General features: G+C 37.6%; 1 long non-coding RNA gene across 1 annotated transcript; it reads right to left on the minus strand.

Annotated features, from left to right (window-relative positions):
* Positions 1-1,195: 1,195 nt before the first annotated feature.
* LOC311096730 lies at positions 1,196-10,036 on the minus strand. Its single transcript, XR_014609074.1, has 8 exons — positions 9,781-10,036; positions 9,613-9,675; positions 9,450-9,511; positions 8,719-8,812; positions 4,709-4,920; positions 4,462-4,528; positions 2,984-3,110; positions 1,196-1,284 (listed from the first exon to the last, which is right to left on the minus strand). It is a non-coding gene; the product is annotated as an uncharacterized lncRNA (long non-coding RNA).
* Between the last annotated feature and the right edge of the window lie 550 nt (positions 10,037-10,586).

A 10,586-nucleotide genomic window follows, 5' to 3' on the forward strand; every position in this document is an offset into this window, starting at 1 on the left:
AAAAAATCTAACACCCAGCAATGTGTAATTTCTTTGCATCTCCTTTCGAATACAACATTCAAATTACTAGACAAAAAATTATATCCTGAGAAAAGTGGATTTTGAGGGTTTTTCGCCATAGACCTCCATTCATTCTGCACTCGCCTGCGAGCGCCCCCGCATGGACAGAGACGTGTTACTGCAGCCAGTCCAGAAACCGGAAGTAAGCAGAGAGTGCCAATTCTCTTCCTATTAGACATTCTCTGGTCTTGGCGATGTTAGTAGTTGGATTCTTACTGATTGTATGGGGTGGACAGGTGTCTTTGCAGCTAACGACCTCAAACAGGTGCATCTAATTTAGGATAATAAATGGAGTGGAGGTGGACATTTTAAAGGCAGACTAACAGGTCTTTGAGGGTCAGAATTCTAGCTGATAGACAGGTGTTCAAATACTTATTTGCAGCTGTATCATACAAATAAATAGTTAAATCATACATTGTGATTTCTGGATTTTTTTTTTTAGATTACGTCTCTCACAGTGGACATGCACCTACGATGACAATTTCAGACCCCTCCATGATTTCCAAGTGGGAGAACTTGCAAAATAGCAGGGTGTTCAAATACTTATTTTCCTCACTGTATGTCGTCCGGAAGACCAACTTGCCGAGCACAGATCGATGTAGTTGGATCGTAGGAATATAAATCGATACATCGATGTAGTTGATGAATCGTTACACCCCTACTACTAACTAACTCAACCAGCCCCCCCCCCCCTTTATTCTGCGTATTAATTATTTAAATGAGGAATATTGTGACGTGTTCGTTCCCGGAAGAAACTCAAGACTACAATGGAGGCGTTTCAGGAGTTCAGAAACACTGACATTGATTTAGAGAAGAACTCCCGCTGGAAAGACTTTGTGACTTTTCAGACCTTTTTTCATGCTCAAACAGCAACACTACACACTAAAGAAAGGCGAACAATTTACGAAAAGTAATTTTTTTTATGCATTGACAAATGTTATGTGGACTTTACCTATTTTCTTTTAGCGTGTCATGGCTGATAAATGAAGGTAGTCTTTACTCAAAACATGGAATTAAATCTACCCATCAGAATAGAGTGCAAATGAATTTTTTTTTAGTAGATTCAATGCATATCAGTTAGTAATGATCCATAATACACTTACCAATGTTCATGTTATGGGTTGATTGTCAATCTTACCTCTTAAAGGAGAGTACATTGAAGGGACTTCAGAGCAACGCTTCGGAGAACTACAAGAGCTTCTCTGTAGAGCTGGACTTTGGGATCTAGAAGTGAAATGAACAGACAAGACACCATGAGAACATTGGATAAAGAATGGATTTACAGAGGGGATTTGGGATATCTATTTTTATCACTCCATAAATCAGAAAATACTGTAAACAGCCAAAAAACCCATTCCCACCATGCTATTAGCAATAAAGTACTATATAAACCAGGGGAATGATATACATGAACAAACCCCTCAGTACTTCAGAATACAGATATGAACAAAACAGTCAAGTTTGGTGTATATAAAGCCGCTGATGTGGAGATTTTCTGAAAAACTCACGGCCGAGATATGTAAATCTACAGATGCAATTAAGAAGATTAACACTTAAAGGTAGGGTAGGTAATCCTGTTCAGAAACACTTTTTTTTTTTACTGGGTGAAATGGTCCTTCCATCCTGAGAGTAGTCAATACATTATGTGTTCAGAAAAAGGAATGAAAAAAAAATCAGACCTCTGTAGCAGCTGCAGGACAGTAAAAACTCTGACCAATCACTGCCATTCGGTGCGAATGTAAAGAACCAATCAGATGTCTCTATCATGTCTCGTGCCCGAGCCCCACTGCGCGCGCTGCCCTGCGTGCACTCATCACATGTCACCGTTCCCGGAAATATTCAGCTCAAAGCACCTGCATATGCAGTCAGCGAAGGCAAACAAGGCAAAAACTACTTCCTCGGACCCTGCCCGCACTCTTGAACGACCTCCTCTGCTTCGCCCTCAACCCCGGACCTGTCCTCGAACCGACGATGCGGTACTTGTCTCCGGACTCGGAGTGTACGTTAGTCTTCATTAGAGTCAACAATGTTTTCATCATGGAAACTCTTACATGCAAAACACCGTAAGTTATATGTTATGAATCTCACACGAAATTCACCTTCATCACAGTGCAACTGATGGTAATGGAAAAACGTGTATCAATGCAACCTGTTTTTAGTTTTGCCTTATAAATATAGCTCGTTACCGAATCAAACTTTACCAGTATCGATATGCTAGCTTGATAGTGAGTACTAAAAGAAATCTTATTTGTTTATATTCATAGTGATAAAGTTAGGTATTTTATTACATGTGATTCTGACATGATGTCACTGTATGTACTGCGCTCCGTCCTCTCCACTCGTCTCAGGTAATAAATGCGTCTTCCAGCTGAGCCTGAGCGTTTGGCGTCGCGCGTTCATGTGTTTTGGGGGCGTGGCTTTGGAAGGAGCTCAGAAGGGAGGGGGTGGGAGTGAATGGAAATAATGAGCTGTGTTTATTGCAGATTAAAAGGTCTACAGTCACTCGATTTTTATATTCTCTTTTTCAGAGCACTTACATTTTAATTATGTATTGGTATATAAAGACAGTTTAAACAAATTTGGAATGTTTTTTTTTTTAGAAAAATATTACCTACCCTAGCTTTAAATGTGTATTTTGGATGTTTTCTTTACAATAGTAGCGTGTCTTTGTGTGTGTGTGTGTGTGTGTGTGTGTGTGTGTGTGTGTGAGAATGTCTGCATTGCGATTTTAACATAAAAAAATTCAAAGGAAATTAAAGTGCAAGAACTAGTTACCCGATTTTCCCTGTCAAAGAATTTCAGTAAAGTCACAGAAATCAATTTGGCTGTATAGAGAAATTCTACTTTTACATCTACTCGTGTGTATCATTAACTTCCTTAAAGGAAAATCAGTCCAGCTCCACTCTGTTTAGAACTTTCTAACCCCTCTGAAGGATCCATCCTCTCCCATAATGCACCAGGATTCCTCTTTGACCTTCCCAGGAGAAGACCTTCATATCTTTCATGGATCAGCTGCAGGTCAGTTGGCCTATTTTCTCAGATATAGGTTCCTTAACAACATAAAACATGATTCCAAGTTACTATAAACACAACTCAGTGATGTTGACTTCACTTTGAATATTTTATTAAAAATACATAAATATGACATTGCATAGGCTACACTACCGCTCAAAAGTTTGGAATCATCAGGATGTTTTATATTTTTAAAAAGAAGTCTCTTCTGCTCTCCAATGCTGCATTTATTTGATCAAAAACACAGTAAAAACAGTAATATTGTGAAATAACTGTTCTCTATTTGAAAAAATGTCTCCATCATTACTCCAGTCTTCAGTGATCAAATGTAATGTGTCCTTGCTGAATAAAAGTACGAGTTTCTTTTAAGAAAATACATCTTACCTCAAACTGTTTCAACATTGATAATAATCAGAAATGTTTCTTGAGCATCAAATCATCATAATATACAGGGTTCCCACACCCTGGTTAACTTCAAATTCAAAGACTTTCCAGGTCCAATACCTTCTGATTCAAGGACTTAATGTGGGGACACATTTCAAGTGAGAGCAAGGTTACATCATGTTACCTTGTAAGACACATTGTTACAGTTTTTGTGTGTCAAACACAAATATGCTTTTTCATATGACAGAGATCTGATATTCTATTAGTCGTATTTCTGTTTTGCATAAAACTGAAGAATATTCAGTACATCCTACACTGTATTTTAAAATGATCTAATATTAACTTTTGCATGGATTTTTTTTGAAAAGAGCTTAGTCTCGTGTAACCAGCCTATTTTCCACTTAACGTAACGCGTAAATGTGCATAACTAACGTAAATCAAGCAAGCTAGTATGCATAGGCCACCAAGTGTTGCCGAAATAACACATTAGCGGAATAATACAGATTTCTTTCCAGAAAACTTCTTGCACAAAATAAATTCAAGCACTTTCCATGACCTGTATCTATGTGTGTTTATTTTCAAAAACTTTCAAGGGCCTTGACTTTTTTTTCCTTCAGATTCACAAACTTTCAAGGATTTCAAGGACCCGTGGGAACCCTGGATCATGTGACACTGAAGACTGGAGTAATGATGCTGAAAATTCATCTTTGATCACAGGAATAAATGACATTTTAACATTTATTACAATAGAAAAAGTTATTTAAAGTTCTTTTATATTAAGATTATAAAACTTCTTTATTATAAACTTCTTTAAAAAAACAACATTAAAATTGATTAAATATTTAAAATTTGATTCCAAACTTTTGACCTGTAGAGTGAGAGTGTGTGTGTGTGTGTGTGTGTGTGTGTGTGTGTGTGTGTCTATATAATTATCACTAAACATATAAAATGAAATAAAAAAGATCAGATGAAGTGTATAGTGGGTGTTGTGCGTTCTCTCCAAACCTTGAGCAGGACGGCAGAGAACCAGCTGCACCTCTGAAGGAGAAATCCTCAAACACTGCAACACTTGCTGTAGGGTCAGAGTTCACAGGCCAAATATCAGTTTAATAGTAAATATGGTCTTGGCTGACATCACTTTGATTGCCCAGGAAGGAATAATTGGACTATTATCAACAAATCCTGGCCCTTCACATGGTTTACGTTAATATTCCCATCATGTCTGTAATGGTTAAAGACAAGCTCTGGTCACCTGATAGGACAAGCCCTTCAGCGGCTGCCCGTTAATCGACAGAATGACGTCTCCCTCCTGAATCTGGCCACTTTCCTCTGCAGGCTGACCTGGGAACAGCGTTCTGATCCGCACGATGGAGCCACAGTCGAGGGACGTGTCCAGCTCTGAGATGAAGAAGCTGAAGCCCAGACCGTTCAGGGTCTTCTTAAGTTTCACCTCCTGAATGTTCTCTGGGGATGGAATTAGACACATTTAAGCCAGCCTTGTGGCGGTGACGTCACTTTACCTGTGTTTGTGTAATCCTGAAGCGCGGTGAACAGGGCATCTGTGTGTTTCAGGGAATACAATCTTTAAGACATTTCAAGGTTTGTCAATGATTCCAAGATTTTAACTCTTTCCCCGCCATTGACGGCTTTCCGTGTTTTCACTGTTATACGGTAGGGGTCGCTATGACAACTTCTGAAAGAGAACAGAATCTCAGGATCAAAACAGTCGAAGAAAAGCAGAAACAAGCTATATCATATGTAATCATATGCATACATAGGCGTAATTTGCGGGTGGGACATGTCCCCACCACTATTTTCTAAGGTCGATATTGTATGGGATCAATTTCCCGCCTAAAGTATTGCAGCCACGGATCAAAAAATAATAAGCGTGAATAAAAAATGTAAAAACGCATGTAAAAATATATTGCAAAAACTGAAAAAAAGAATGCAAAATAATCCGAATAGCAAAGACCGTGTTCACGGATCAAAATATAATAAGCGTGAATCAAGAAATAACAAGCATGAATAAAAACTTTAAACGCATTAAAAGTTATTTTGCACAAAACTTAAACTTATGGTCAAGCTTTCTTAAAAAGTATGTTTTCATTGGTTTTATTACTCTGTACTTTGTGCTCTCTTGCATTTTCTGCTCATATTTTACTCTTTTGTACGCTTGTGCTGTTTTTCTCTTCGCTCTTCTTTCTATGTTCTGCGCTTGCTTTCCCAAATGTTGCAGTTCCAGTTTCATGTAAATTAGGGCGGGCTTAAGCGTCACCATTGGTCCACTAGTTCTAGATTGACAGCTCCTCCTCTAGCCAATCAATCGCAGAGGGGAGTTGACGTCACACCAATGCGACTCATGTCTACTGATGCTTACTTATACAGGGGAAGACGACAGTTTAATTTAACTTTACAAAGACTTTCAAGCAGTAAAGCTACAGTGTTTCAACAAAGAATTGCCAATTTGAACGAGAAGTTTGAACGAATAACTCGCTCATAAAAACAGTAACTTGCCACCACCTACTGGCCGTTTTACTTTCATATTTAATCAATAACAAGGATGGGCAATGTCGGTCCTGGGTGCAGTTTAGCTCCTCCAACCCTAATCAAACACACCTGAACCAGCTAATCATCGTCTTTAGGATAATTAATACTACAGAGGTTTTTAATCAGAGTTGACGCTAAACTCTGCAGGACAGCGGCACTCCAGAAACAACATTACCTATCCCTGATGGAGATGTTGCTGTATTCAAATTTGAAGCTATATTTAAAACATTAATCCTAAAGTACTATGCAATTTTGTAGCTATATAAATAAACACAATAAGTATGTAATAAATCACTGTATATTAAATCCAACTGGTTTCTGTATATCTTCTCTGTAACACAATTTTCAATAACCTTTTGTCAAATTTGGCGAGGTTAATAAAATAGGTAGGTAATTCGTAACGTTAGCGGTGACAGGTCAAAGTCCTAAAGTCTTCTGACAATGGCCGTTTTTAACTTAGTTTTTGCAAAGAATTGTAGCATTTCATAACTGCGGGATGTTTCACTTACAGCAGCCTTAGCATATTGACATCATGAGCCAAGTAATATTGTTTAACACCAATTACCAGTGTGCACATTAACATTCTCATGTTACTCAAAAAAGATGAATTGAATTATTTATTTCCAGAGTTCAGATAGCTTTACTGCTTGAAAGTCTTTGTAAAGTTAAATGAAACTGTCGTCTTCCCCTGTATAAGTAAGCATCAGTAGCCATGAGTCATGTGACGTCAACTCCCCTCTTCGATTGATTGGCTAGAGGAGGAGCTGTCAATCTAGAACTAGTGGACCAATGGTGACACTTAAGCCCGTCCTAATTTACATGAAACTGGAACGTTAATCGCTATTCTGATCATTTTGCATTATTTTTTTTCAGTTTGTGCAATATATTTTTACATGTGTTTTAAAATTTTTGATTCACGCTTATTTTTTTATCTGTGGCTGCAATACTTTAGGCGGGAAATTGATCCCATAATATTGTCCCCACCACTTTTGAAACATCTCGCGGCACGAATGTACCAATACAAATAAACAAAATATCTCCAGTTAACTAGCGCATTCGTTTCATTCTTTTATTAAATAAGAGTCTAGCGCTGAAATGTGTTTTTTTTTTTAATCAACTGATCAAAGTGCTCGTTGCCGCTGCGATCAGTGGCGCGGATACTGTGTTTAGTTTGTGGCTCGCGCACAGTCTTCACTCGGACGCGCGCTTCAATCCGTTGTGGAGAGACTCTATTCGTTCCGGTGAAATTACAAAACAAAATGCACACAAACGTGTTCCTGCATGATATACAACCACTGAAAAACATAATCGTTTTTGATAAAAAATAAATAAAATAAAAAACCATATGAGTGCGGATTAGAACTCAGAACCTCTGACACGCTTGGCAAAAGTTCTACCACTGGACCACTTAAATACACGCTTAAAGTCGGATCAACATGTAATAGCCCTCATTGAATGACCACTTAAACCCAATCAATGTACTATTTAAATCGATTGCTGGACATCGTAATGTTATTGTAGCCTACATCTGTTTTATGATTTAGCATTGTGTTACTCGATCTACTCCATCTGTGTTCTGATCATCATCCAGACGTTGTCTTTGACGAAAACGTGATTTTCTCAGCTTTTTGCTCAATATTGCTTAAATACTTGATTTAAATGATTTATGATCAAAGCTTTGTAGTTTAAAAAACTTAATGCAATGCAATGATGATTGAAAGTTGAACAAATAAACCTTCCTCAAAAGCCTGATGATCATATTTGGGACATTTAACAAGACTAAATAAATAAATAAACAAATAAATAAATAAGAAAAATATGTATGTATGTATAATCAAGTAATCCAAAGTTGCTTCATTCCAGTAGGCCTAGCCTAAGTGTTCATCTTGCAATATACAAGACAATATTAAAGTTATTCTTACATTTACTTCAATAAAGATTTCACAGCAAAACGACAAGTCAATCACGAGCTGAAGGTGGACGTTTTAACAATGATTCTAAAATGCATTTTACTTGCTAATAAAAGTTTGAAATATCAACCAGATGACAGAAGGCATGTAGTCGATTGTGTGAAAGTTTTGATCATGTCGAAAATTCCTAGAAGGAAGCTATTCCGCCCATTGATTAGATGCGAGACTCCGGTTCCCTTTACAGATGGTTATTAACACCGTAGAACTAAAAGTTCAGGTAGAAAAAAATAAAAGACAACATCAAATATTGCAATCATTACATGAATAGCACGGCTTAGCAGCACAGTAGCTAATGCTAATAAAGAATACAGAGTAATACTGACCACTTTACCCTACTTCTCAACCAACGGCAGAGTCATTTCCCAGAAGCAATCTTCACAGTCAAAGAAAGAAAAAAAAGATTCTTCAACTTACACACAGTTTTAGCAAACACCACGAAGCATGGATTAATAAAGAAACAAACTAAGTAACATCACCGCTACAGGTGCGCTTTTGTCTCTGTGAGTAGCTTATGGAACAGCCTGTCTCCTGACACACACACACACACACACACACACACACACACACACACACACACACACACACACACACACACACACACACACACACACACAATCATCATTCAAGTGACTCAACCAAACCGACGCATTCTTGCATCCATTTACTAAACTAAATCTCAGTGCAGATCCATGTCACTTTCCTCAGTCTCTGTAATGGCAGTAAGAACAGTAACATGCACATGTACCTGTCTGGATTCGGCCATCTTGTTCGGCCACTCCGCCAGGTACCAGACTCTTGATGTAAATCCCTCCATAACGGAGACCTGTGTTCACTCCTCCCTGTGGATTCAGACATCAAGACACACAGTCACACATTTGAACTTCTTTTGATAAGAACCCCTTGTGAAAATAAGTGTGCTTGATTGTATTAAATGTGTACTTTTTAACTGTGCTTGTAGATAATATACTATTTGTAGCCCGGTATGTGAGATAGTGACAACACCGGACACAGAATGAAAAGTATATAAAGGGGTATTTTATTCCAGACTGCACTTGAAACAGCGCAGCGTTAATTAAGCAAAATTTCGGGAACTTAGCGTAGAAAGGTTTGTGTAAAGTGATTGAAATCAATAAAGTTTGCTTCTCACATCAAAATGAGTCTCTCTATCTCTCTTGTTCTCAGTCACAACATTAAATGTATCAATTACAAAAACTAGGCTAGCTAACATAGACAACAGTAGCAGCCTTTCATTCTAGAAAACAAATGCACAAATAATTATAACATTTGTCAGCACAGAGGACCAAGAAAAGGCTACTTATGTTACATGCAAAATACATGGCAATGAAATTAGAAGTTACATTTTTGAGTATTTGCAATACCTTTCAAAAATGATTAAACAATTTAACACTTAGTCTTAAATCAGCAAATAAACACTTGTACAACTTCAAAAATGAAATGAATGATATTCAAACTTACTTTTCATCACCACTCTATAACCTGTAAACGTTTTCACAGTGAATGACACACTTGATTTTCCCCTGCAGACAGTAAAATAAACAATACATCACTCTTCCTCAATATTTGGAACACAAGACTGATAAACACTTCTTGGAAATCAATTAAAGTGAACAACACTCACTCTGATGTTTCACACTCGCCCCAGAAACACACTGAGGGCCTACACAGAGCACTCTTCTCCCCTCTTAATAAGACAAAATTACCACAAATCAAAAACACTAGTTCACATCAAATTATACACAAAATAATCTTAACATTACGCTGGTATTGATGATAGTTCATCACTTACGCTTCTAGAGAATTGTGTTGTTGGGATTTCCCCACACAGAGATGCGTCTCGACAGAAATCACCACCAATTACCATCAATCAATACAATACACAGCCATCCGGGCCAAGCAAACACTGAGGAGGACTTCACAAACTATTAAAAGTGCATATTTCTCACTATTTTTGTTATATCGTCGACTTTTTTGGCCTTGATTCGACACAGCGTCCACATGAGCATCATCCAAACCACGTTGGGAAAACGCGCTGCTCAAAGACCACTCTCGCGACACTTTAACTCTTTAAAGTTATACATTGATGCGAGAATCACATGTTGAATGAATTACAACATGTTGTCTGTTTAATGTCGCTGTTTAAAATATTTGATACACCTTTTGTTGAGTTCAGTTATGATGTAGGTGAGCAGGAGTGGAAAAGTGAATTTTTGGTTTGACAAAGGCCAATAGTACCCAACATTTGTTTGCCAGACTGTAATGGAAAAGAATGGGAAGGGGCCTCACTCATGAGTATTAAAATTTACATTGAAGAACTACTGCACTTTTGTTTAAAAAGAGAGGTGTACAAATGCAATAATATTTTGATTGCCAATTAATTTGGTCATTTTTACTTTTAACTATGAACAGGAAAACATTTCATTTTTTTTCAGAAATATGACAGTTCCCTACCCATTATCAACATGCAACCCAAGCACAACCCCTGGAAATAAAGTAGAAATTAAGGTAGTTGAGTGAAAGCATCTAGTTTGTTTAATTCATGCTTAGAGAAAGGCACCGAGGCCATGGCAAGAAGATAACATATCCAGCATCCAG

The sequence above is a fragment of the Abramis brama genome (genome assembly GCF_963993115.1).
Source record: "Abramis brama genome assembly, chromosome: 14".
Classification (NCBI taxonomy): domain Eukaryota; kingdom Metazoa; phylum Chordata; class Actinopteri; order Cypriniformes; family Leuciscidae; genus Abramis; species Abramis brama.